At 40.3% G+C, this 24,050-nt stretch overlaps 1 protein-coding gene across 2 annotated transcripts in view; it reads left to right on the top strand.

Annotated features, from left to right (window-relative positions):
• The window catches only part of LOC129732327 (neuropeptide SIFamide receptor-like), a 321,404-nt gene that overhangs the window by 252,869 nt on the left and 44,485 nt on the right, over positions 1 to 24,050 (top strand). The gene's annotated exons all lie outside the window — the stretch shown is intronic.

Below are 24,050 nucleotides of genomic sequence, written 5' to 3'. Positions count from 1 at the left end.
CTGTGGTTAGCGATGTCGGTCGGCTAGCTCTCCCACACCGTTGTGATATCGGGTTCGATTCCCGATCAGGTCGAGGATCTTTTCGAGCTGGAAGTTTTCTCGACTAAGAACTGGAGCACGGTGTATCGTTGTACTTATCCTACAACATGCAAAATGTGCTGAAAATAATATCGATAACGAATTCTCTCAACTAATCTAGTTGATCGAGACCGCATTAACCCCCCAGGCTAGCGTGCGATATTGTTTTTTTTTTTTGTTGAAATTAATAATCAAGGAAATTGCACCGGAAGAGAAGTTAAGAGAGAGACAATAATTCCATCTATTGCCCTTTGAGTATTTAAATTTTTGCAGTGAAGGTCCCAGCGCCACTGCTAGGACCTGGCAAGATATACAGAGGAATAGCGAACCACGAATGAATAGCATAATTCAATGACTGCTAATATTTATTTTCAAAACATCGTGATATGGCTGACTTCCCAACATTATCAGTTTATCTGCAAGCATCGTGACAATGAATTCGAGATGTACCTTGTGAAATATATGAAGCAACATCTTCTCAGTGGTACGGTGCCACTGGAAAAAATAAATCCAAAACACACAGATGAATTTGCTGCACCTCCGTTCACTACTTGGCATGTATGAACATTGCGTGAGTTTGCATAAGTTTATGTGTACCTACTTATATCGGAAAAGCGATCCGATCTGAGCGGAAACGATGATTGAACATAAAACTGCCCCGACAAAGTGGCATCTTTCTGCGGGAAACGTGCATCCACGACGATACAAAGGCATTCGTATGGGAATATGGGTTAGTTGGGTAGCGACAACAAGCCGTACGTGTGCATATTCCAAGGCAGTAAAGCGGCTTTATGGATTCAGCCAGACATTGCATGCGTGCCTCTGTGAACGTGTTTCCTGTTAGGATTTTTATTGTGAAACATCAATACGCCATCATTGATCGCTCTAGGTGGTGGTTTTCGACAAACGAGCGTCGTCGTTAGAAGGTGACAGCCGGGTGGAAAAAAGTTGATACATTTTTATTGGCTCTAATCGTGTAGAAAACTAAGAATCCAAGACAAAAGATTACAATTTAATGTTGATAGTTGTACGAGTAAAGAAGAATATATAAGAATGAAGAAGAATATATAAGAATGAAGAAGAATATATATAAGCTTTCCATTTAATTATATAAATGAAGAAAATGCTAAAAGCGACTGGAACAGTAAATAAACGAGAAACTTTTTCCATTATACACAGAAAGACTGACTTGAAAAAAAAAACATGAAGTACGCGGGGGATACGTGCCGAATAAAAAAAAACCGGAATCCGCGTTAAAAAAGCGTCAATTCCGGAATCCGCGTAAAAAACGCGTAAATTCCGGAATCCGCGTAGAAAAAACCGCGTAAATTCCGGAATCCGCGTAAAAAGCGACCTTAGTGCACATATCTCTGCAACCAAACTAACAACTCTCAGTAGTGGATCTTCTATCCAGCGTTCCACAACCGGTAATGGCGGATAGATTTCCACAAGCTGTAATGGCAAATAGATGTAGGTTGTAAAACTATAGTTCATTGGATATTTCCATTAAACTAGCACTAGTGGGATGGATTTGGTATATGATAATATGTACTAGTTTAATGGAAAAATCCATTGAATTAGTAGTATTTATTTATTTATTTATTTATTTATTTATTTGTACAATTACATTCATCTGACAAAGATAAGTCTTAATGAATAATAAAAAAAAAAACAGCAAAAACTTCACAATCTTCTATGAGCATCAAGTAGCCGGTGACGGAACGTATTCATTGGTAAGTCGAAGTCAAAAAACTCGAAAACATTATTAAAACGGTGGCAAATAACACGAATTGGATCATGGCAACCATATAGTCGATTCCGTGGTTCCAGATATAAGAAACTCCTTTGGCGCAGCGGTCTTTCAGGGGTGTATATGTTTAGTTGAGCCAATATAGCTGGACAGTCGATGTAGCCAGTCAGTAGTTTAGCAGCGAACACAGCTTGGTCTATTTGACGGCGAACCTCAAGTGGTTGAATACCAAGCAGACGACAACGGTCCTCGTATGATGGCAGGTTCAGTGGATCTTGCCATGGGAGATAACGAAGAGCATAGCGTACGAATTTTTTCTGAACCATTTCCATTCTGTAGGACCAGTTTGCATGATATGGGCTCCAGATTACAGAATTAGACTCGAGAATCGATCGCACTAGGGCACAGTAAAGTGCTTTGAAACATAATGGGTCACGGAATTCATCGGCAACCTTGAAAATGAACCCCAATCGACGGTTTGCTTTGGCGATAATGTTGTTATAATGGTTCTTGAATGTCAGCTCGCTATCTAAGTACACTCCAAGATCTTTCACGCACTGTACACGGAGAAGATGTTGTGACGATATGGTATAATCGTATTCGATAGGGACACGCTTTCTATTGAATGAAATTATAATGCATTTTCCAACACTCAATGTTAAGCAGTTTGTTGCACACCAGTTCACGAACGTATTTAGATGCTCCTGTAGCGCGACACAATCTCGTTGGCTATGTATAATTTTGAATATTTTTGTATCATCCGCATAAAACAGTCGACATCCGGGTGGTAACAAGAGAGAAGCGTCGTTTATAAAAATAGCGAAGAGTAGCGGGCCCAAGTTACTACCTTGAGGAACTCCTGAAACGTTTGAAAAACACCTCGAAACAGCTGAACCTATTTTCACGCATACACTTCGACTAGTCAAGTAAGATTTGAACCAGCGTACGGATTCTGATTGGACACCGAGTCGTTCAAGTTTACTAAGCAATATCTCGTGGTCTACCCGATCAAACGCTGCTTTCAGATCCAGGTAAATTGCATCGGTTTGTAAGCTAGAATCCATGCTTTGCAAACAGCGAGAAACAAACTGCATCAGATTAGTGGCTACAGATCGTCGAGGGAAAAACCCGTGCTGGTCGGCGTCAATATAGTGTTTAGAGCTGGCAAACAAAGCGTCATTTATAATAATCTCAAACAACTTTGAGCAAGCACACAGAGATGTGATCCCTCGGTAATTGGAAATGTCACGTTTGTTTCCTTTTTTGTAGACGGGAAAAAGATATGAAAATTTCCATCGGTCAGGGAATGTACACTGCTGCACGGACAAATTGAAGAGCATCGCGATCGGAGTACTAAGAACTTCTCCACATCGCTTCAAAACCGCCGAAGGGATACCATCCGGACCAACAGCGTATGAACTTTTGAGCTTATTCAAGGCAGCGACTACATCATCTGGACTGATGTGAGGTAATCTGAATGATAATACATCGCGTGGTACTACGTTACTGGCTTCACGAACTTGTTCGGGGGACGCCACCGATTCATTAAAAATTTGCTGAAATTGCTCGGCAAACAGGTTGCATTTTTCATTTTCATTGTTAGCTACATTGTTGCCCAGGAACATAGAAGTAGGCAAACCCCTTTCCTTGCGTTTTGTATTCACAAATGACCAGAATTGTTTCGGGTGTACGCGAAGATTGCTTTGTATGCGCCTTACATACCTATTATACAAATAGCGGTTGTAGTTTCGATATTGACAGCTGGCAGTGGTGAACTGATTTCTGTTATAAGCAGAGCGATAACAACAATATTTCCGCAGCGCAGCTGATCGCAATCGCCTAAGCGTGCGTAGTCGTGGATTCGACCATGGTGGCTTTCGTGGCGGTTCAAAGGATGGCACTGTTTGGGCGAGCACACTTTCCAGCGTACTACTGAAAGAATTAACTGCATTGTCGATACTAATGGATGGTTCCAATACAGCATTCCAGTTTATCTCCGCAAGAGCCGCAGTAAGTGTGGCGTAGTCAGCACGTCGAAAATTCAAAGCCCTAAGTTCCGAAGGCTCGTCGTACACTATTGTCGAGGAGAGGTTTAACGAGAGAACGATAGCAGGATGAACAGCTTCAAGCTCGACCAGCGGCTCGTGTGCAGCAGATACAGAACAAATTGGCAAAGTTTCATCATTTACCCATACAAGATCCAGCAAACGTTCGTTATCAATCAAAATATTGTTGACTTGTGTCAGACCATGCCAGTAGAGTCCATCGAGAAGAGAACAGCAATAAGCGGGCATATTAGAATGCAGCGTGTCCACTGAAGGGTGACCATTGTCCGAGATAAACCAACGCAAACCAGATTGGTTGTAGTCTCCAAAAAGTAAAGCAGGAGTTTTAAGTTGCAAGCGGGATAGTACCATGCCTATCGAGTCAATGTGCTGTTGAATCACCTGAGAATCGGACTTTCGATCAGGGGGTATGTATACGACACCAATACTAATGTCGCTATTTGCCGTTTCCACTATCACCCACAACTGCTCGACAGTGTTGAAAACAGGTGCAGGATCGATGCGACAACTCAACTTCACTGAAACAGCTATTAAGACACCTCCGCCTCGCGTCTTTTGGCTGTTCAGATGAGATCGGTCGTTCCGGAAAACTGTGTAGCGGTTCCCAAAAAGTTGCGCTGAGAAGATACGGTCATCGAGCCATGTTTCGGTAAGCACAATTAAATCATAATCTCCTTCAGAAACTGCTAGGAAAAATGAGTCGATTTTGGTGCGCAGCCCACGCACATTGTGGTAATAGATCCGCATATCAGCTACACGAGGAACAGATTCATGGACCAACGCACTGGAACGTGAAAAAGCATGAGGAACCGGAAGCTCAGATGTACAGTTATACTTGCCTGGCGATGCAGGCTGGAAGACCCCGTCTCCGTCACCGAACACAGGACCGGGACAATGTCGAGGATGAAAATCAGTAGGCAGCGCGACTGTGTCGATCGGATAAGGGGCTTCCATAATGCCTGTTAAAGGGTGTCCCGGGTCCAACAAGTTGATAGTAGCATTTGAAGAGGATGTCAGCAGGCTAGAAACGCAAAGGTTTCCATTGTACGAGTCGCTGGGCGGTTTACTCAAGAATGAACTGCAGGGCTGAGTGCGTGTATATTGCCGGTCACTTTCAGTCCGCGATTCGAGTTTTTTTCAATAAATTCACGAAATAGTATGCCTTCTGGCCATGAGGAAGGCAATAAAGCATGCTGTTTCAGGGCTGGGGGGAGACCGATTTTGTATGATACAAATGTCATTGTTCCGATATCCTTTCCTTTTGGAACTAATCTGACAACATCCGATGGTTTTTCGTTGTCCAGGCAGCGAGCAACAATTTGACATACATCGTCATCAGTTATTAGTGGTTGAAATCCCGAAAGGTACAACCAGAATTTAGGTGGCGGTGCTTCAGGAACGATAAATGGCACTGACAGTCCGCTCAAATCTACTGAATTCGTCCCGCGATCAGCAACTGCAACACGTACCGGCGTTCCGTTATTTCCTCGACGTCGCTTTACACCTAAGCTAGGCCATTTCGCTGTACTAAGTGGCTTCGGAGTAATATTCGGTTCCGGTTGAGGTAATGATAAACAATCCACTTTCTGGCTCAAACGTTCAACGAATTTGTGCAGCTGATAAATTTGTGTTGATATGTCGCTTGTATTTGACGGGGGAGCACTGTTTTGTTCGGTTTTATCAGCCAAATATGAACGAATGCTTCTGCCTTGCAATTCGTCTCTGCACAGCAAGCACAAAAACATTGCTTGCCCAGTAGCAAACAATTCCTTGTGAGCGCGATTATTGAATCCACAGCATTTTTGGCTGATGTGGAAATATGTATCACAAAATCCGCAGCGAACTGGTTCCAGATCATTAACAATCAGCTGGCAAGCTCCGCACAGTTTCGTATCCATTGCCGCTATTGTCTATTGTGTTAGCGAAATGAACAGTATACAGCCGGTGGCAGCACGGAAAGCGAAATAAAAATTGCAGCAAAATCACTATCACACGTCTCAAAATGTACTAACTTCACTGTCTTTTAGAACGCGGCAGTCTAATGAATGCGTACTACCAAAATTTTGGTTAAAACGGTTAAATTTACACTATAAAACAATTATTTAAACGGAGATAAAAACAAACTTCTTCTAGCATCAATAACACATATAACAACCTCCATTATATGTCAAATTCATCTAATAATTTTAGTTCAATGGAAAGACCACATGAACTAGTAGTTTGACAACCTACATAAAATATCAAATCCATCCGCCATTAGCGTTCGTGGAAAGCTGAATATACTGCATCTTACTATAAACAAAAAAAAAAATGATTTCATAGTTCATAGTAGTGTTTGTAATAATGATTTATTTATTGATATTTTTTTTGATAAAGAGGCGGCTTGTATTGTTTTGTATTGTTTTTAAACAAACATGTTGTTGTGAAAATTATTGATTATGTAGAAATTGAACATTATTTCGTTTGAAAACTATAACTATTTTCAGGAATTAGATGAAGATTGTGGGCAATTATCAGTATTTTCTCAACATGTTTCTTTCTAGCAAAAATCATGAAAAATTCAAAAGCTGTGTTTGATCAGAAAACTTTGAAAAATTTGGATTAACATCATCATATATGATGAATGTTTATCAGTGTCATTGATCAAATTATCTTTACGGCCTTAACCGTTTCGATGGAGTATTTGTTATAACAACGGTCAGAGGAACACCGTTGCATTGACGTCATAAATTAAGTTCCCCTATACTCTCTTTCTAGATCAATATCGGACCAACAGCGTATGAACTTTTGAGCTTATTCAAGGCAGCGACTACATCATCTGGACTGATGTGAGGTAATCTGAATGATAATACATCGCGTGGTACTACGTTACTGGCTTCACGAACTTGTTCGGGGGACGCCACCGATTCATTAAAAATTTGCTGAAATTGCTCGGCAAACAGGTTGCATTTTTCATTTTCATTGTTAGCTACATTGTTGCCCAGGAACATAGAAGTAGGCAAACCCCTTTCCTTGCGTTTTGTATTCACAAATGACCAGAATTGTTTCGGGTGTACGCGAAGATTGCTTTGTATGCGCCTTACATACCTATTATACAAATAGCGGTTGTAGTTTCGATATTGACAGCTGGCAGTGGTGAACTGATTTCTGTTATAAGCAGAGCGATAACAACAATATTTCCGCAGCGCAGCTGATCGCAATCGCCTAAGCGTGCGTAGTCGTGGATTCGACCATGGTGGCTTTCGTGGCGGTTCAAAGGATGGCACTGTTTGGGCGAGCACACTTTCCAGCGTACTACTGAAAGAATTAACTGCATTGTCGATACTAATGGATGGTTCCAATACAGCATTCCAGTTTATCTCCGCAAGAGCCGCAGTAAGTGTGGCGTAGTCAGCACGTCGAAAATTCAAAGCCCTAAGTTCCGAAGGCTCGTCGTACACTATTGTCGAGGAGAGGTTTAACGAGAGAACGATAGCAGGATGAACAGCTTCAAGCTCGACCAGCGGCTCGTGTGCAGCAGATACAGAACAAATTGGCAAAGTTTCATCATTTACCCATACAAGATCCAGCAAACGTTCGTTATCAATCAAAATATTGTTGACTTGTGTCAGACCATGCCAGTAGAGTCCATCGAGAAGAGAACAGCAATAAGCGGGCATATTAGAATGCAGCGTGTCCACTGAAGGGTGACCATTGTCCGAGATAAACCAACGCAAACCAGATTGGTTGTAGTCTCCAAAAAGTAAAGCAGGAGTTTTAAGTTGCAAGCGGGATAGTACCATGCCTATCGAGTCAATGTGCTGTTGAATCACCTGAGAATCGGACTTTCGATCAGGGGGTATGTATACGACACCAATACTAATGTCGCTATTTGCCGTTTCCACTATCACCCACAACTGCTCGACAGTGTTGAAAACAGGTGCAGGATCGATGCGACAACTCAACTTCACTGAAACAGCTATTAAGACACCTCCGCCTCGCGTCTTTTGGCTGTTCAGATGAGATCGGTCGTTCCGGAAAACTGTGTAGCGGTTCCCAAAAAGTTGCGCTGAGAAGATACGGTCATCGAGCCATGTTTCGGTAAGCACAATTAAATCATAATCTCCTTCAGAAACTGCTAGGAAAAATGAGTCGATTTTGGTGCGCAGCCCACGCACATTGTGGTAATAGATCCGCATATCAGCTACACGAGGAACAGATTCATGGACCAACGCACTGGAACGTGAAAAAGCATGAGGAACCGGAAGCTCAGATGTACAGTTATACTTGCCTGGCGATGCAGGCTGGAAGACCCCGTCTCCGTCACCGAACACAGGACCGGGACAATGTCGAGGATGAAAATCAGTAGGCAGCGCGACTGTGTCGATCGGATAAGGGGCTTCCATAATGCCTGTTAAAGGGTGTCCCGGGTCCAACAAGTTGATAGTAGCATTTGAAGAGGATGTCAGCAGGCTAGAAACGCAAAGGTTTCCATTGTACGAGTCGCTGGGCGGTTTACTCAAGAATGAACTGCAGGGCTGAGTGCGTGTATATTGCCGGTCACTTTCAGTCCGCGATTCGAGTTTTTTTCAATAAATTCACGAAATAGTATGCCTTCTGGCCATGAGGAAGGCAATAAAGCATGCTGTTTCAGGGCTGGGGGGAGACCGATTTTGTATGATACAAATGTCATTGTTCCGATATCCTTTCCTTTTGGAACTAATCTGACAACATCCGATGGTTTTTCGTTGTCCAGGCAGCGAGCAACAATTTGACATACATCGTCATCAGTTATTAGTGGTTGAAATCCCGAAAGGTACAACCAGAATTTAGGTGGCGGTGCTTCAGGAACGATAAATGGCACTGACAGTCCGCTCAAATCTACTGAATTCGTCCCGCGATCAGCAACTGCAACACGTACCGGCGTTCCGTTATTTCCTCGACGTCGCTTTACACCTAAGCTAGGCCATTTCGCTGTACTAAGTGGCTTCGGAGTAATATTCGGTTCCGGTTGAGGTAATGATAAACAATCCACTTTCTGGCTCAAACGTTCAACGAATTTGTGCAGCTGATAAATTTGTGTTGATATGTCGCTTGTATTTGACGGGGGAGCACTGTTTTGTTCGGTTTTATCAGCCAAATATGAACGAATGCTTCTGCCTTGCAATTCGTCTCTGCACAGCAAGCACAAAAACATTGCTTGCCCAGTAGCAAACAATTCCTTGTGAGCGCGATTATTGAATCCACAGCATTTTTGGCTGATGTGGAAATATGTATCACAAAATCCGCAGCGAACTGGTTCCAGATCATTAACAATCAGCTGGCAAGCTCCGCACAGTTTCGTATCCATTGCCGCTATTGTCTATTGTGTTAGCGAAATGAACAGTATACAGCCGGTGGCAGCACGGAAAGCGAAATAAAAATTGCAGCAAAATCACTATCACACGTCTCAAAATGTACTAACTTCACTGTCTTTTAGAACGCGGCAGTCTAATGAATGCGTACTACCAAAATTTTGGTTAAAACGGTTAAATTTACACTATAAAACAATTATTTAAACGGAGATAAAAACAAACTTCTTCTAGCATCAATAACACATATAACAACCTCCATTATATGTCAAATTCATCTAATAATTTTAGTTCAATGGAAAGACCACATGAACTAGTAGTTTGACAACCTACATAAAATATCAAATCCATCCGCCATTAGCGTTCGTGGAAAGCTGAATATACTGCATCTTACTATAAACAAAAAAAAAAATGATTTCATAGTTCATAGTAGTGTTTGTAATAATGATTTATTTATTGATATTTTTTTTGATAAAGAGGCGGCTTGTATTGTTTTGTATTGTTTTTAAACAAACATGTTGTTGTGAAAATTATTGATTATGTAGAAATTGAACATTATTTCGTTTGAAAACTATAACTATTTTCAGGAATTAGATGAAGATTGTGGGCAATTATCAGTATTTTCTCAACATGTTTCTTTCTAGCAAAAATCATGAAAAATTCAAAAGCTGTGTTTGATCAGAAAACTTTGAAAAATTTGGATTAACATCATCATATATGATGAATGTTTATCAGTGTCATTGATCAAATTATCTTTACGGCCTTAACCGTTTCGATGGAGTATTTGTTATAACAACGGTCAGAGGAACACCGTTGCATTGACGTCATAAATTAAGTTCCCCTATACTCTCTTTCTAGATCAATATCGGACCAACAGCGTATGAACTTTTGAGCTTATTCAAGGCAGCGACTACATCATCTGGACTGATGTGAGGTAATCTGAATGATAATACATCGCGTGGTACTACGTTACTGGCTTCACGAACTTGTTCGGGGGACGCCACCGATTCATTAAAAATTTGCTGAAATTGCTCGGCAAACAGGTTGCATTTTTCATTTTCATTGTTAGCTACATTGTTGCCCAGGAACATAGAAGTAGGCAAACCCCTTTCCTTGCGTTTTGTATTCACAAATGACCAGAATTGTTTCGGGTGTACGCGAAGATTGCTTTGTATGCGCCTTACATACCTATTATACAAATAGCGGTTGTAGTTTCGATATTGACAGCTGGCAGTGGTGAACTGATTTCTGTTATAAGCAGAGCGATAACAACAATATTTCCGCAGCGCAGCTGATCGCAATCGCCTAAGCGTGCGTAGTCGTGGATTCGACCATGGTGGCTTTCGTGGCGGTTCAAAGGATGGCACTGTTTGGGCGAGCACACTTTCCAGCGTACTACTGAAAGAATTAACTGCATTGTCGATACTAATGGATGGTTCCAATACAGCATTCCAGTTTATCTCCGCAAGAGCCGCAGTAAGTGTGGCGTAGTCAGCACGTCGAAAATTCAAAGCCCTAAGTTCCGAAGGCTCGTCGTACACTATTGTCGAGGAGAGGTTTAACGAGAGAACGATAGCAGGATGAACAGCTTCAAGCTCGACCAGCGGCTCGTGTGCAGCAGATACAGAACAAATTGGCAAAGTTTCATCATTTACCCATACAAGATCCAGCAAACGTTCGTTATCAATCAAAATATTGTTGACTTGTGTCAGACCATGCCAGTAGAGTCCATCGAGAAGAGAACAGCAATAAGCGGGCATATTAGAATGCAGCGTGTCCACTGAAGGGTGACCATTGTCCGAGATAAACCAACGCAAACCAGATTGGTTGTAGTCTCCAAAAAGTAAAGCAGGAGTTTTAAGTTGCAAGCGGGATAGTACCATGCCTATCGAGTCAATGTGCTGTTGAATCACCTGAGAATCGGACTTTCGATCAGGGGGTATGTATACGACACCAATACTAATGTCGCTATTTGCCGTTTCCACTATCACCCACAACTGCTCGACAGTGTTGAAAACAGGTGCAGGATCGATGCGACAACTCAACTTCACTGAAACAGCTATTAAGACACCTCCGCCTCGCGTCTTTTGGCTGTTCAGATGAGATCGGTCGTTCCGGAAAACTGTGTAGCGGTTCCCAAAAAGTTGCGCTGAGAAGATACGGTCATCGAGCCATGTTTCGGTAAGCACAATTAAATCATAATCTCCTTCAGAAACTGCTAGGAAAAATGAGTCGATTTTGGTGCGCAGCCCACGCACATTGTGGTAATAGATCCGCATATCAGCTACACGAGGAACAGATTCATGGACCAACGCACTGGAACGTGAAAAAGCATGAGGAACCGGAAGCTCAGATGTACAGTTATACTTGCCTGGCGATGCAGGCTGGAAGACCCCGTCTCCGTCACCGAACACAGGACCGGGACAATGTCGAGGATGAAAATCAGTAGGCAGCGCGACTGTGTCGATCGGATAAGGGGCTTCCATAATGCCTGTTAAAGGGTGTCCCGGGTCCAACAAGTTGATAGTAGCATTTGAAGAGGATGTCAGCAGGCTAGAAACGCAAAGGTTTCCATTGTACGAGTCGCTGGGCGGTTTACTCAAGAATGAACTGCAGGGCTGAGTGCGTGTATATTGCCGGTCACTTTCAGTCCGCGATTCGAGTTTTTTTCAATAAATTCACGAAATAGTATGCCTTCTGGCCATGAGGAAGGCAATAAAGCATGCTGTTTCAGGGCTGGGGGGAGACCGATTTTGTATGATACAAATGTCATTGTTCCGATATCCTTTCCTTTTGGAACTAATCTGACAACATCCGATGGTTTTTCGTTGTCCAGGCAGCGAGCAACAATTTGACATACATCGTCATCAGTTATTAGTGGTTGAAATCCCGAAAGGTACAACCAGAATTTAGGTGGCGGTGCTTCAGGAACGATAAATGGCACTGACAGTCCGCTCAAATCTACTGAATTCGTCCCGCGATCAGCAACTGCAACACGTACCGGCGTTCCGTTATTTCCTCGACGTCGCTTTACACCTAAGCTAGGCCATTTCGCTGTACTAAGTGGCTTCGGAGTAATATTCGGTTCCGGTTGAGGTAATGATAAACAATCCACTTTCTGGCTCAAACGTTTAACGAATTTGTGCAGCTGATAAATTTGTGTTGATATGTCGCTTGTATTTGACGGGGGAGCACTGTTTTGTTCGGTTTTATCAGCCAAATATGAACGAATGCTTCTGCCTTGCAATTCGTCTCTGCACAGCAAGCACAAAAACATTGCTTGCCCAGTAGCAAACAATTCCTTGTGAGCGCGATTATTGAATCCACAGCATTTTTGGCTGATGTGGAAATATGTATCACAAAATCCGCAGCGAACTGGTTCCAGATCATTAACAATCAGCTGGCAAGCTCCGCACAGTTTCGTATCCATTGCCGCTATTGTCTATTGTGTTAGCGAAATGAACAGTATACAGCCGGTGGCAGCACGGAAAGCGAAATAAAAATTGCAGCAAAATCACTATCACACGTCTCAAAATGTACTAACTTCACTGTCTTTTAGAACGCGGCAGTCTAATGAATGCGTACTACCAAAATTTTGGTTAAAACGGTTAAATTTACACTATAAAACAATTATTTAAACGGAGATAAAAACAAACTTCTTCTAGCATCAATAACACATATAACAACCTCCATTATATGTCAAATTCATCTAATAATTTTAGTTCAATGGAAAGACCACATGAACTAGTAGTTTGACAACCTACATAAAATATCAAATCCATCCGCCATTAGCGTTCGTGGAAAGCTGAATATACTGCATCTTACTATAAACAAAAAAAAAATGATTTCATAGTTCATAGTAGTGTTTGTAATAATGATTTATTTATTGATATTTTTTTTGATAAAGAGGCGGCTTGTATTGTTTTGTATTGTTTTTAAACAAACATGTTGTTGTGAAAATTATTGATTATGTAGAAATTGAACATTATTTCGTTTGAAAACTATAACTATTTTCAGGAATTAGATGAAGATTGTGGGCAATTATCAGTATTTTCTCAACATGTTTCTTTCTAGCAAAAATCATGAAAAATTCAAAAGCTGTGTTTGATCAGAAAACTTTGAAAAATTTGGATTAACATCATCATATATGATGAATGTTTATCAGTGTCATTGATCAAATTATCTTTACGGCCTTAACCGTTTCGATGGAGTATTTGTTATAACAACGGTCAGAGGAACACCGTTGCATTGACGTCATAAATTAAGTTCCCCTATACTCTCTTTCTAGATCAATATGCACAAAACCAACGCAGGTCTTAACCTCATCCTAGACGCACAGTGTGATGTGTCCACGTGTAGAACAATTCCATGAACGGAAAATCAGTGTCAGTAACAGGCATATGGAACTCGTACACATTGTCAGGATGAGCAAACTTGTCAGCCGCCGGCGACATGGCACACTCCGCCATACCAGTTCTCTTTTTCAGACCACTTTTTCATCTCGCCCGTGTTCGAAAACGACTGGTCGGGTCCGTCGTTGATAACTATCGCTGCGTAGAGTAGTTGTGAAAATATACAGGAGAAACTTTCTGGCATATGCCTCAAAAGGAAAAGTGATTTTCCTCGTGTGGTCGCCCAAAATAGCTCGTAAACTACGGCATACCGCAACCGTGTGGCATCCAGAACCTGTAGCGAGCCAGCTTTAAATCCACGAAGCTGCTGCCAATGGCCATACAAACTCCGGAAATAGAATTGCTCTAGGCCATGCGGTAATAAATAACGTGACATAGTCGAGAAGTTGCATAATGGCAACGGAAACGGCTTCTGCTTCAGTGACTCTTCTCGATCTAACCTTTCTCGACAGCACAACACCTCATCACCGCTACTTAGCTTCTAGCAGCGGATGGATTTATGCTCTCTCACCTCGAAATGGATATATTTTTCAATTCAAGTTCAGTTGAACGAACTTTCAACTTGGTCTTTTCCATCCTGCAGATGCAAGTTACTAGTACTAAGTTGCTGGTGTAATCAATCGTAGTTTTTATTTGAGGGTATCTGAGAGCGAACGACTATCTATCTTCTATAAAGAGACACTATCTCGGTTAGTATTTACCATTTTTTTGGTTTGAGCAAATATTTTTTTTTTCTCTAATATATGATGAAATAAACGGAATTTTGGAAAAAAAATGATTCATCACCTAAGTCGGAAAGAGCTTCAACAGTATGGACAAAAGTAGGCTTACGGCAGTCGAAATGTTCGTTGGTAAATCAAATGTATTAACAAAAGTTTGAGTGGGAGAAACGATTTGAAAAAAGGAAATTAATATTACAATGATTGAAAACATTTAACAAAAATCATGAACAGATGAACATGATTTTTGTTGAATCAAAACTGAATAGAATAATTTGTTTTCAAGCTATTTTAACAGTGGAATAACTTTCGAGATACATTTCGACGCCAAAAGTGACCCATAATTTTGTTTTTTGCTATGTAAGTAATATTTTACATTTCAACCGATGTATACAAACCAGTTGAAGTGAAACCCATTGATGATGGAAAGTACACTTAAGAACAAAGATATAGAAAGTCAAGCATCGGTGGTTGATCATTTCCCGGATTTAAAATTTATTTTTCAACTTTCAAAGCTCAGCTCAAAGTGTAAAAGTATTTCACTAAGTGAGCTACTAATTCAGTGCAACATAGCAGTTTGCTGATAGTAAAATTTTGAAAGGCGCAAATCTCATTTTCATCATTGAAAACATTTATATTTATTTATTTCTTCAATCTCAATAAATATTGTTTCCTCTGCCTCAGGGACTTGAAATACCGTTTCAATTGATACCCGGATATCGTAAAGTCAATCGCAGTGCTTTCGATAAACATAATGTGAATTTGAAAAGTATTGAAGATAGAGGCAGGTACAAAATGGCATTAGAAAAACAGTGGTTTGACGCAGTCACATCGCTCATCCTCAATCCGAGTTGCGTTGCAGTTGAGAAATGAGTGCGAGAGTATATTGAAGAGAGAATAGGAGATAACAATTTAGAAGAGAAAGTCTTTTACTGTTATCATTAGCCTCTTTGTTAGAAGTATAGTCACAAAATATCATTCCCAATTACAAACAACAGACTTGAATTAGGGCGGTCTTGGTTTTTTTCCGCACGTTTCTCATGCCTGAAAACGGTGAAAGTTTTTTTTTGCCGATGGAAAATTTTCGATATAAAAAAAAAATTGTCGAGTCAGTAGGTTCTCGAACTGTAAGAGAGAAAAAAATATTTGAAGAAAAAAACAGATCTCGAAGTTTCATGCATTGCTAAGACATTTGATTGAAAAAAGCTCGATTTCAATACCACAGAACCACAGAACAGAAAACAACCACAGAGAAACAGACGTTTACCTCATTTTCACAGCATGTGTAGAAACTTGCAACCGTCATTTGAACGAATGTACTAATGCGCTCGCTATGTGGCGCTCTCGTCACTGACAAACCAAGCACTGATATCGATAAAATATCTATACGGCAATATTTATGCAGAGCAACTGGGGCACCACAAGACAGATGTCGTGAGTGTATTAACATATTTTAATTCAAATTTTTACACACGATTTTTAATTTGTTTTATCTGAACATAAATGTCTGTTCTCTGTGGTGAAACTTTGACCGCTTTAACACTACACATCCCGAAGTCCCATCAAGCCGAATTTTGCATGGAGACTTTTTTCAAGGAGACCTACTGCTAAATTGAGTTCGTAGGTTAAATTTTTCCCATCCAATCCATTGATACGCTAATAAAAAATAATGATGAACCCTAATATTGAAAAAAAAATGAAGTTCAAATGTTCTGGGGGGGGAGGTTTAACCCTAAACTACCTCCTCTCGGGTACGCCATTGATACAAAGTTTTGATAGTGAACGGATCTTGTAGCAGAAGCTTTTTATAAACCCTAACATGTTATTTACCTTGTGTATGATAGTGTTATAGAGGTCGATGAAATTAGGTTTAAAAATCTAAGGTTATTCCTAAATCCCTTACTTTTTCGGGATCGCCACAGAAGGCAGAATCACGAAAGGCAGAAGCACGAAAGGCAGAATCATGAAAGGCAGAACTCTATGACCGTACACACAAGACAGGATATTTCAAAAGGCAGAAGTTCGAAGGGCACGAAAGGCAGAATCACTGGTAGCAAAACCTATTTCACGATAGCCAAGTGCGTGATGACAAATTGATGCGAATCCTGGTCACGGTATCAAAGCTGCTACTCAACCTTTATTATTTAATATTAGTTGATAACCAAACATAATTACTTGTCACAAGCAATGACCAATTTTGATGGGAAGGGCAAATCAAGCCTAATTATTAGATCAGAAACGCGCAAACTGGTTCGGCTCAGGTCCTAAAGAGTCTCACGGCATCACGGAGAGTAATTTTTCGATGGTATGTATAACTTACACTAGTCTCAACGGATAGTTGATTATAATTAACATAAAACAATTCATGCGGCGAAGACGCATAATCGAGGGCAAGGAACCGAGGCGGCACAAAGCCGCCGTGGTTTCCGCGGTCCGAGCCGGCCGCCGACCCGCCGTCGGAAGCGGCGGCCTCTCGCATACAAACAATTGATCTACTGGTTTTCTAGGATTATTCAAACAGGTTTTCTTTCCCTTAGTTAAGTCCGAACGAGCGGTAGCGAGTAAGGACAGCATACACTCGGACAATAGAGTCGGCCAAAGACCGCGAGTGTGTATTGTTAAAAAGAAAAAAGACCATTTTTTGATTCTGCCATTCGTGCTTTTTTTGATTCTGCCATTCGTTATTCTGCCTTATGAAATATTCTGCCTTTCGTAATTCTGCTTTTCGTGATTCTGCCTTTCGTGATTCTGCTTTTTGATTTTCTGCCTTTCGTAGGAGACCCACTTTTTTACATTTTTCTACATTCTGAATTCTCAATACAATTTTGGGTGTTGTTAATTTTCTGTTAAAAGATATTACATTGCTTTTTTCACATTTAATTCCAATAGGCTTTTCTTACACCAGATGTAAAATGTGTGGATTTCATTCTAAAAAACATTGAAGTCTTCTTGGTTTTCTATTTCAAAAAACGGCTTCATGTTGCCGGCATATATCAGTACTTTAATATTTTTGAGGATGGAGGAAATGTCGTTTACGTACAAAATAAAAAGAAGTGGTCCTAAGAGGGAGCTTTAGGGGATACTTGGAATAACTTGGATGGGAATTAATTTATTTTCATTACATTTTATTATTTGTTGCTTGTTTTTGTTAAATATGATTCAGGTCACTTCAGGAAGCCAGGCTCAATTCCAATTTTTTGCAGTTCAAAAAGTCGCTTTGGTATGTTAATACGGTCAAATGCTTAGTAAAATCTGTATAGAGAGCTTCAACCCGGTTCCCATTATCCATTGCATTCAATGAGTAATCTATGAATTCAAATAAATTTGTGATTTGTGTGTAGAGCGGCCTTTGGAAAAGCAGTGTTTTTTGTCTGTTATTTGATTTTTGATTTGAGTAAATTAATATTACAATGATTGAAAACATTTAACAAAAATCATGAACAGATGAACATGATTTTTGTTAAATCAAAACTGAATAGAATAATTTGTTTTCAAGCTATTTTAACAGTGGAATAACTTTCGAGATACATTTCGACGCCAAAAGTGACCCATAATTTTGTTTTTTGCTATGTAAGTAATATTTTACATTTCAACCGATGTATACAAACCAGTTGAAGTGAAACCCATTGATGATGGAAAGTACACTTAAGAACAAAGATATAGAAAGTCAAGCATCGGTGGTTGATCATTTCCCGGATTTAAAATTTATTTTTCAACTTTCAAAGCTCAGCTCAAAGTGTAAAAGTATTTCACTAAGTGAGCTACTAATTCAGTGCAACATAGCAGTTTGCTGATAGTAAAATTTTGAAAGGCGCAAATCTCATTTTCATCATTGAAAACATTTATATTTATTTATTTCTTCAATCTCAATAAATATTGTTTCCTCTGCCTCAGGGACTTGAAATACCGTTTCAATTGATACCCGGATATCGTAAAGTCAATCGCAGTGCTTTCGATAAACATAATGTGAATTTGAAAAGTATTGAAGATAGAGGCAGGTACAAAATGGCATTAGAAAAACAGTGGTTTGACGCAGTCACATCGCTCATCCTCAATCCGAGTTGCGTTGCAGTTGAGAAATGAGTGCGAGAGTATATTGAAGAGAGAATAGGAGATAACAATTTAGAAGAGAAAGTCTTTTACTGTTATCATTAGCCTCTTTGTTAGAAGTATAGTCACAAAATATCATTCCCAATTACAAACAACAGACTTGAATTAGGGCGGTCTTGGTTTTTTTCCGCACGTTTCTCATGCCTGAAAACGGTGAAAGTTTTTTTTTGCCGATGGAAAATTTTCGATATAAAAAAAAATTGTCGAGTCAGTAGGTTCTCGAACTGTAAGAGAGAAAAAAATATTTGAAGAAAAAAACAGATCTCGAAGTTTCATGCATTGCTAAGACATTTGATTGAAAAAAGCTCGATTTCAATACCACAGAACCACAGAACAGAAAACAACCACAGAGAAACAGACGTTTATCTCATTTTCACAGCATGTGTAGAAACTTTCAACCGTCATTTGAACGAATGTACTAATGCGCTCGCTATGTGGCGCTCTCGTCACTGACAAACCAAGCACTGATATCGATAAAATATCTATACGGCAATATTTATGCAGAGCAACTGGGGCACCACAAGACAGATGTCGTGAGTGTATTAACATATTTTAATTCAAATTTTTACACACGATTTTTAATTTGTTTTATCTGAACATAAATGTCTGTTCTCTGTGGTGAAACTTTGACCGCTTTAACACTACACATCCCGAAGTCCCATCAAGCCGAATTTTGCATGGAGACTTTTTTCAAGGAGACCTACTGCTAAATTGAGTTCGTAGGTTAAATTTTTCCCATCCAATCCATTGATACGCTAATAAAAAATAATGATGAACCCTAATATTGAAAAAAAAATGAAGTTCAAATGTTCTGGGGGGGGAGGTTTAACCCTAAACTACCTCCTCTCGGGTACGCCATTGATACAAAGTTTTGATAGTGTACGGATCTTGTAGCAGAAGCTTTTCATAAACCCTAACATGTTATTTACCTTGTGTATGATAGTGTTATAGAGGTCGATGAAATTAGGTTTAAAAATCTAAGGTTATTCCTAAATCCCTTACTTTTTCGGGATCGCCACAGAAGGCAGAATCACGAAAGGCAGAAGCACGAAAGGCAGAATCATGAAAGGCAGAACTCTATGACCGTACACACAAGACAGGATATTTCAAAAGGCAGAAGTTCGAAGGGCACGAAAGGCAGAATCACTGGTAGCAAAACCTATTTCACGATAGCCAAGTGCGTGATGACAAATTGATGCGAATCCTGGTCACGGTATCAAAGCTGCTACTCAACCTTTATTATTTAATATTAGTTGATAACCAAACATAATTACTTGTCACAAGCAATGACCAATTTTGATGGGAAGGGCAAATCAAGCCTAATTATTAGATCAGAAACGCGCAAACTGGTTCGGCTCAGGTCCTAAAGAGTCTCACGGCATCACGGAGAGTAATTTTTCGATGGTATGTATAACTTACACTAGTCTCAACGGATAGTTGATTATAATTAACATAAAACAATTCATGCGGCGAAGACGCATAATCGAGGGCAAGGAACCGAGGCGGCACAAAGCCGCCGTGGTTTCCGCGGTCCGAGCCGGCCGCCGACCCGCCGTCGGAAGCGGCGGCCTCTCGCATACAAACAATTGATCTACTGGTTTTCTAGGATTATTCAAACAGGTTTTCTTTCCCTTAGTTAAGTCCGAACGAGCGGTAGCGAGTAAGGACAGCATACACTCGGACAATAGAGTCGGCCAAAGACCGCGAGTGTGTATTGTTAAAAAGAAAAAAGACCATTTTTTGATTCTGCCATTCGTGCTTTTTTTGATTCTGCCATTCGTTATTCTGCCTTATGAAATATTCTGCCTTTCGTAATTCTGCTTTTCGTGATTCTGCCTTTCGTGATTCTGCTTTTTGATTTTCTGCCTTTCGTAGGAGACCCACTTTTTTACATTTTTCTACATTCTGAATTCTCAATACAATTTTGGGTGTTGTTAATTTTCTGTTAAAAGATATTACATTGCTTTTTTCACATTTAATTCCAATAGGCTTTTCTTACACCAGATGTAAAATGTGTGGATTTCATTCTAAAAAACATTGAAGTCTTCTTGGTTTTCTATTTCAAAAAACGGCTTCATGTTGCCGGCATATATCAGTACTTTAATATTCTTGAGGATGGAGGAAATGTCGTTTACGTACAAAATAAAAAGAAGTGGTCCTAAGAGGGAGCTTTAGGGGATACTTGGAATAACTTGGATGGGAATTAATTTATTTTCATTACATTTTATTATTTGTTGCTTGTTTTTGTTAAATATGATTCAGGTCACTTCAGGAAGCCAGGCTCAATTCCAATTTTTTGCAGTTCAAAAAGTCGCTTTGGTATGTTAATACGGTCAAATGCTTAGTAAAATCTGTATAGAGAGCTTCAACCCGGTTCCCATTATCCATTGCATTCAATGAGTAATCTATGAATTCAAATAAATTTGTGATGTAGAGCGGCCTTTGGAAAAGCAGTGTTTTTTGTCTGTTATTTGATTTTTGATTTGAGTAAAGATTTTTTCATTGACAATTGTCTCAAAAAGTTTGGGAATGCAGCAAGAGATAATAGCGATTCCACGATTCCCGCCCGGATTTGAAAATAGGCACCAAGAAATTAGCTTTTCCATATACTTGGAAAAATTCCAGTTTCCAGTGACATATTGAACAGCCAGATCAAAGGAAATCTAAGTCCGTTCGCAAGATTCTTCATGAGGGCTGAAAGAATTTCGTCAGGTCCAGAACCTTTTGAAGAATCCAAATTTTTCAAACCCTGTAAAATATCCTGTACCTGAGGTTTTATGACACCAACATTCCTTGGATATTCTGGATAAAATACACGGTGACAAAAAAGTCCGGTCACACTTGTTTGGGGTCGCCTGTAGCCTACACGTTGCATCTCTCTGGTGCCATCTATATGTCAAATGAAAGGGTTAACTTTGCTGCCCAAAGTGGCAGAGTTTCGGTTCTGTGCAGTTTGTTTACAATGAGTTGTGAGCCATGGCAGAGTTAAGAGCAGCTGTTATCGCTGAATATGTGAAAGGGTACAAACCCGGACACATATTCAAACACCTAAAACCGCTTGGAATCAACCGGAGATTCGTGTACCGGACCATAAATCGGTACCTAGAGACCGGAGGCAGCGAGGACAAAGCACGATCTGGACGACCAAGGTCTGTGAGACCTCCAAGGCTGAAAAAGATTATACGATACCGGATTCGCCGGAATCCCGCCCAATCTGCACGGAAGCTGACCAGGAACCTTAAAATAAACCGAGAATCAATCCGCCTGCTTCTGCGCAAGGATTTAAAACTTACACCGTACAAAAAACAGGTGGTTCATGGGGTTACCAAAGCTACAAAGGACAAGAGGTACCAACGGTCGCGGGAATTGCTCGGTTGGCGCGCAGATGACGAGATTATTTGTTCGGACGAGAAGCTGTTCGTTTTGGAGCAAACAGGCAATCGCCAAAATGATCGAGTTTGGAGTGTGAGCCTCCAGCAAGCTCCTGCAAACAGGCTGAACGTTTCCCGGTTCCAAAATAAGACGTCAGTGATGGTTTGGGGAGCCATTTGCAAGAGAGGTAAACTGCCTCTTATTTTTATCGATTAAGGGGTCAAAATCAACGCAGCGTACTATCTGGACACGGTTTTGAATAAAAATGTTCTGCCTCAAGCTGAACTATTGTTTGAAGACGATTACTACTGCTTCCAGCAAGATGGCGCCCCATCCCACACCGCAAAGGTTGTTCAGGCGTGGTGTGAGGAAAACTTGACCGATTTCATTTCGAAGAATGAATGGCCTCCGTCGTCTCTGGATCTGAATCCACTGGATTATTTCGTGTGGGGATACATGATGTCGAAGCTGAACGACTATAAAATAACAAATTTGGAGCAATTCAAGCGAGTTATCACGAAAATCTGGGACGAGATGCCGATGAAGGACGTGCGCGCCGCTTGCGACGACTTTCCGAGACGTCTGAAGCTGGTTCGATCAGAGAAAGGTGGTGTAATTCCGAGATATCGTCTGTGAAGTATCTTCATGAGTTACTGAATAAAGCTATGAAAGCCAGATTCAGATTTTCTTCTTATTCTTTGAAATATTGAGATTTTCCTGTGTGACCGGACTTTTTTGTCACCCTGTACAAAATAATCGCGGTCGTAAATTTCATACGTACCGACATAAAAACGCGGAGATAACGCAATACACATTCTTTACGTGGACCGATCCAAATTCCAAGGTCAGCGAGAAAAAATGTTTCGAATAAAAATCAGAACGCACGTGTTGGGAGTGGAAAACTGAGTATTTTCCACGGGATGAGAAATCTTTTAAGCTTAAGAGTAATATGCTTTAAAACTTAACCTTCCAAAAAGATTTTATTTCATTTCCTCTCGCTCATATTTTTACCAAGCTTTTTTGCAAAGCTCAATCAGTTTCGCCTCTAATCAGTTTCGCCTCTAAGGTTTTTGAGCTAGGGTCAACAGGTTTAATACCGCACTATATAAATTAGTACAAACGTGTTACGTACGAGCACACAGGAAGCAGTTAATAATTTTGCTAAAATTTGTACCACAGATGTTTACGAGTCGAAAAAAGTGTAATACAGATTCGTGTGAAGTGGCAGTAGTGTAGTTGTAAAAATCGTGCAACGCCTCAGGTGCAAATAAGCACTAAGGGGAAAAAGCATTTCAAAGTAAAATGGACGCTGTTCAACAGAAACAACAAGAGGAGAACGTGTGACTCTTGAATATCCCCTGAACATTCAATACTCAAAACAAATAAATTTCATCGAGCTTATCATGTATCTTTTGAAAGAAAACTTTTTAATTCTCAGTGAAATTATTCTCTGCGAATGGATTCCGCTAAAAAATCGCCTCTTTACTATGTCGAAGCTTCCAGCTTATTCAGCCGAAAGGTCGTTAGACTAGTTTGCCACCTCTCGGTTAGATTTGCCGAGAACGCAGTCAAATGCGTACCAAGATTCTCGGCATAAAATGACATCTGTCAAATACTGGTTTCCCGAAATTCTCGGCACTTGACTCCCCGATTCTCGGCACCCATAATGCCGAGATTCGGCGAATTTTCTTATGTGTGTACGATTTGTATGGATTTTTTACCTTATTCTCAGATTCTAAAAATTGAATTTGATATACACACTTAAAAATGATTCTCGACCTCGGTAATGCATATTACTGAGCCACCACGGTTCAACCTAATTTTACCGAGAATTCAGCAAAAAAATAATAAAAACCATGATTCAGCATCACTGTATACCGAAATTTCAGTGGTTTGCTTATTTTATCGAAATTTCAGCAAAAGAGTTTACCGAGTGCCAACGTAAAGAGATTTTTTGCGAGATCGGTTATGTGACATACCGAAATTTGGTTTTTCTGTTCGTTCTGTTCCGAGACCCGGTTTTGTAGCTGTCACCCGCCATTTTCATTGCTTTGAAAATATTGAACGCGCCGCGAAGAATAGTGCAAAAAATACGTGTGGTGAAAAAAGAGTGCAATGCCGATAAATTTAGTATACATTTCTTCTTTTTTACAGCAGGGAATGGAACTACCACAGCCCGATTTTCTAATCATCGTTGTATTGGCAGCGTCATT

This window comes from Wyeomyia smithii, chromosome 3 (assembly GCF_029784165.1).
Source record: "Wyeomyia smithii strain HCP4-BCI-WySm-NY-G18 chromosome 3, ASM2978416v1, whole genome shotgun sequence".
Lineage (NCBI taxonomy): Eukaryota > Metazoa > Arthropoda > Insecta > Diptera > Culicidae > Wyeomyia > Wyeomyia smithii.
Note: the sequence above shows the minus strand (reverse complement) of the source record. Positions and strands in the feature narration are given on the sequence as shown.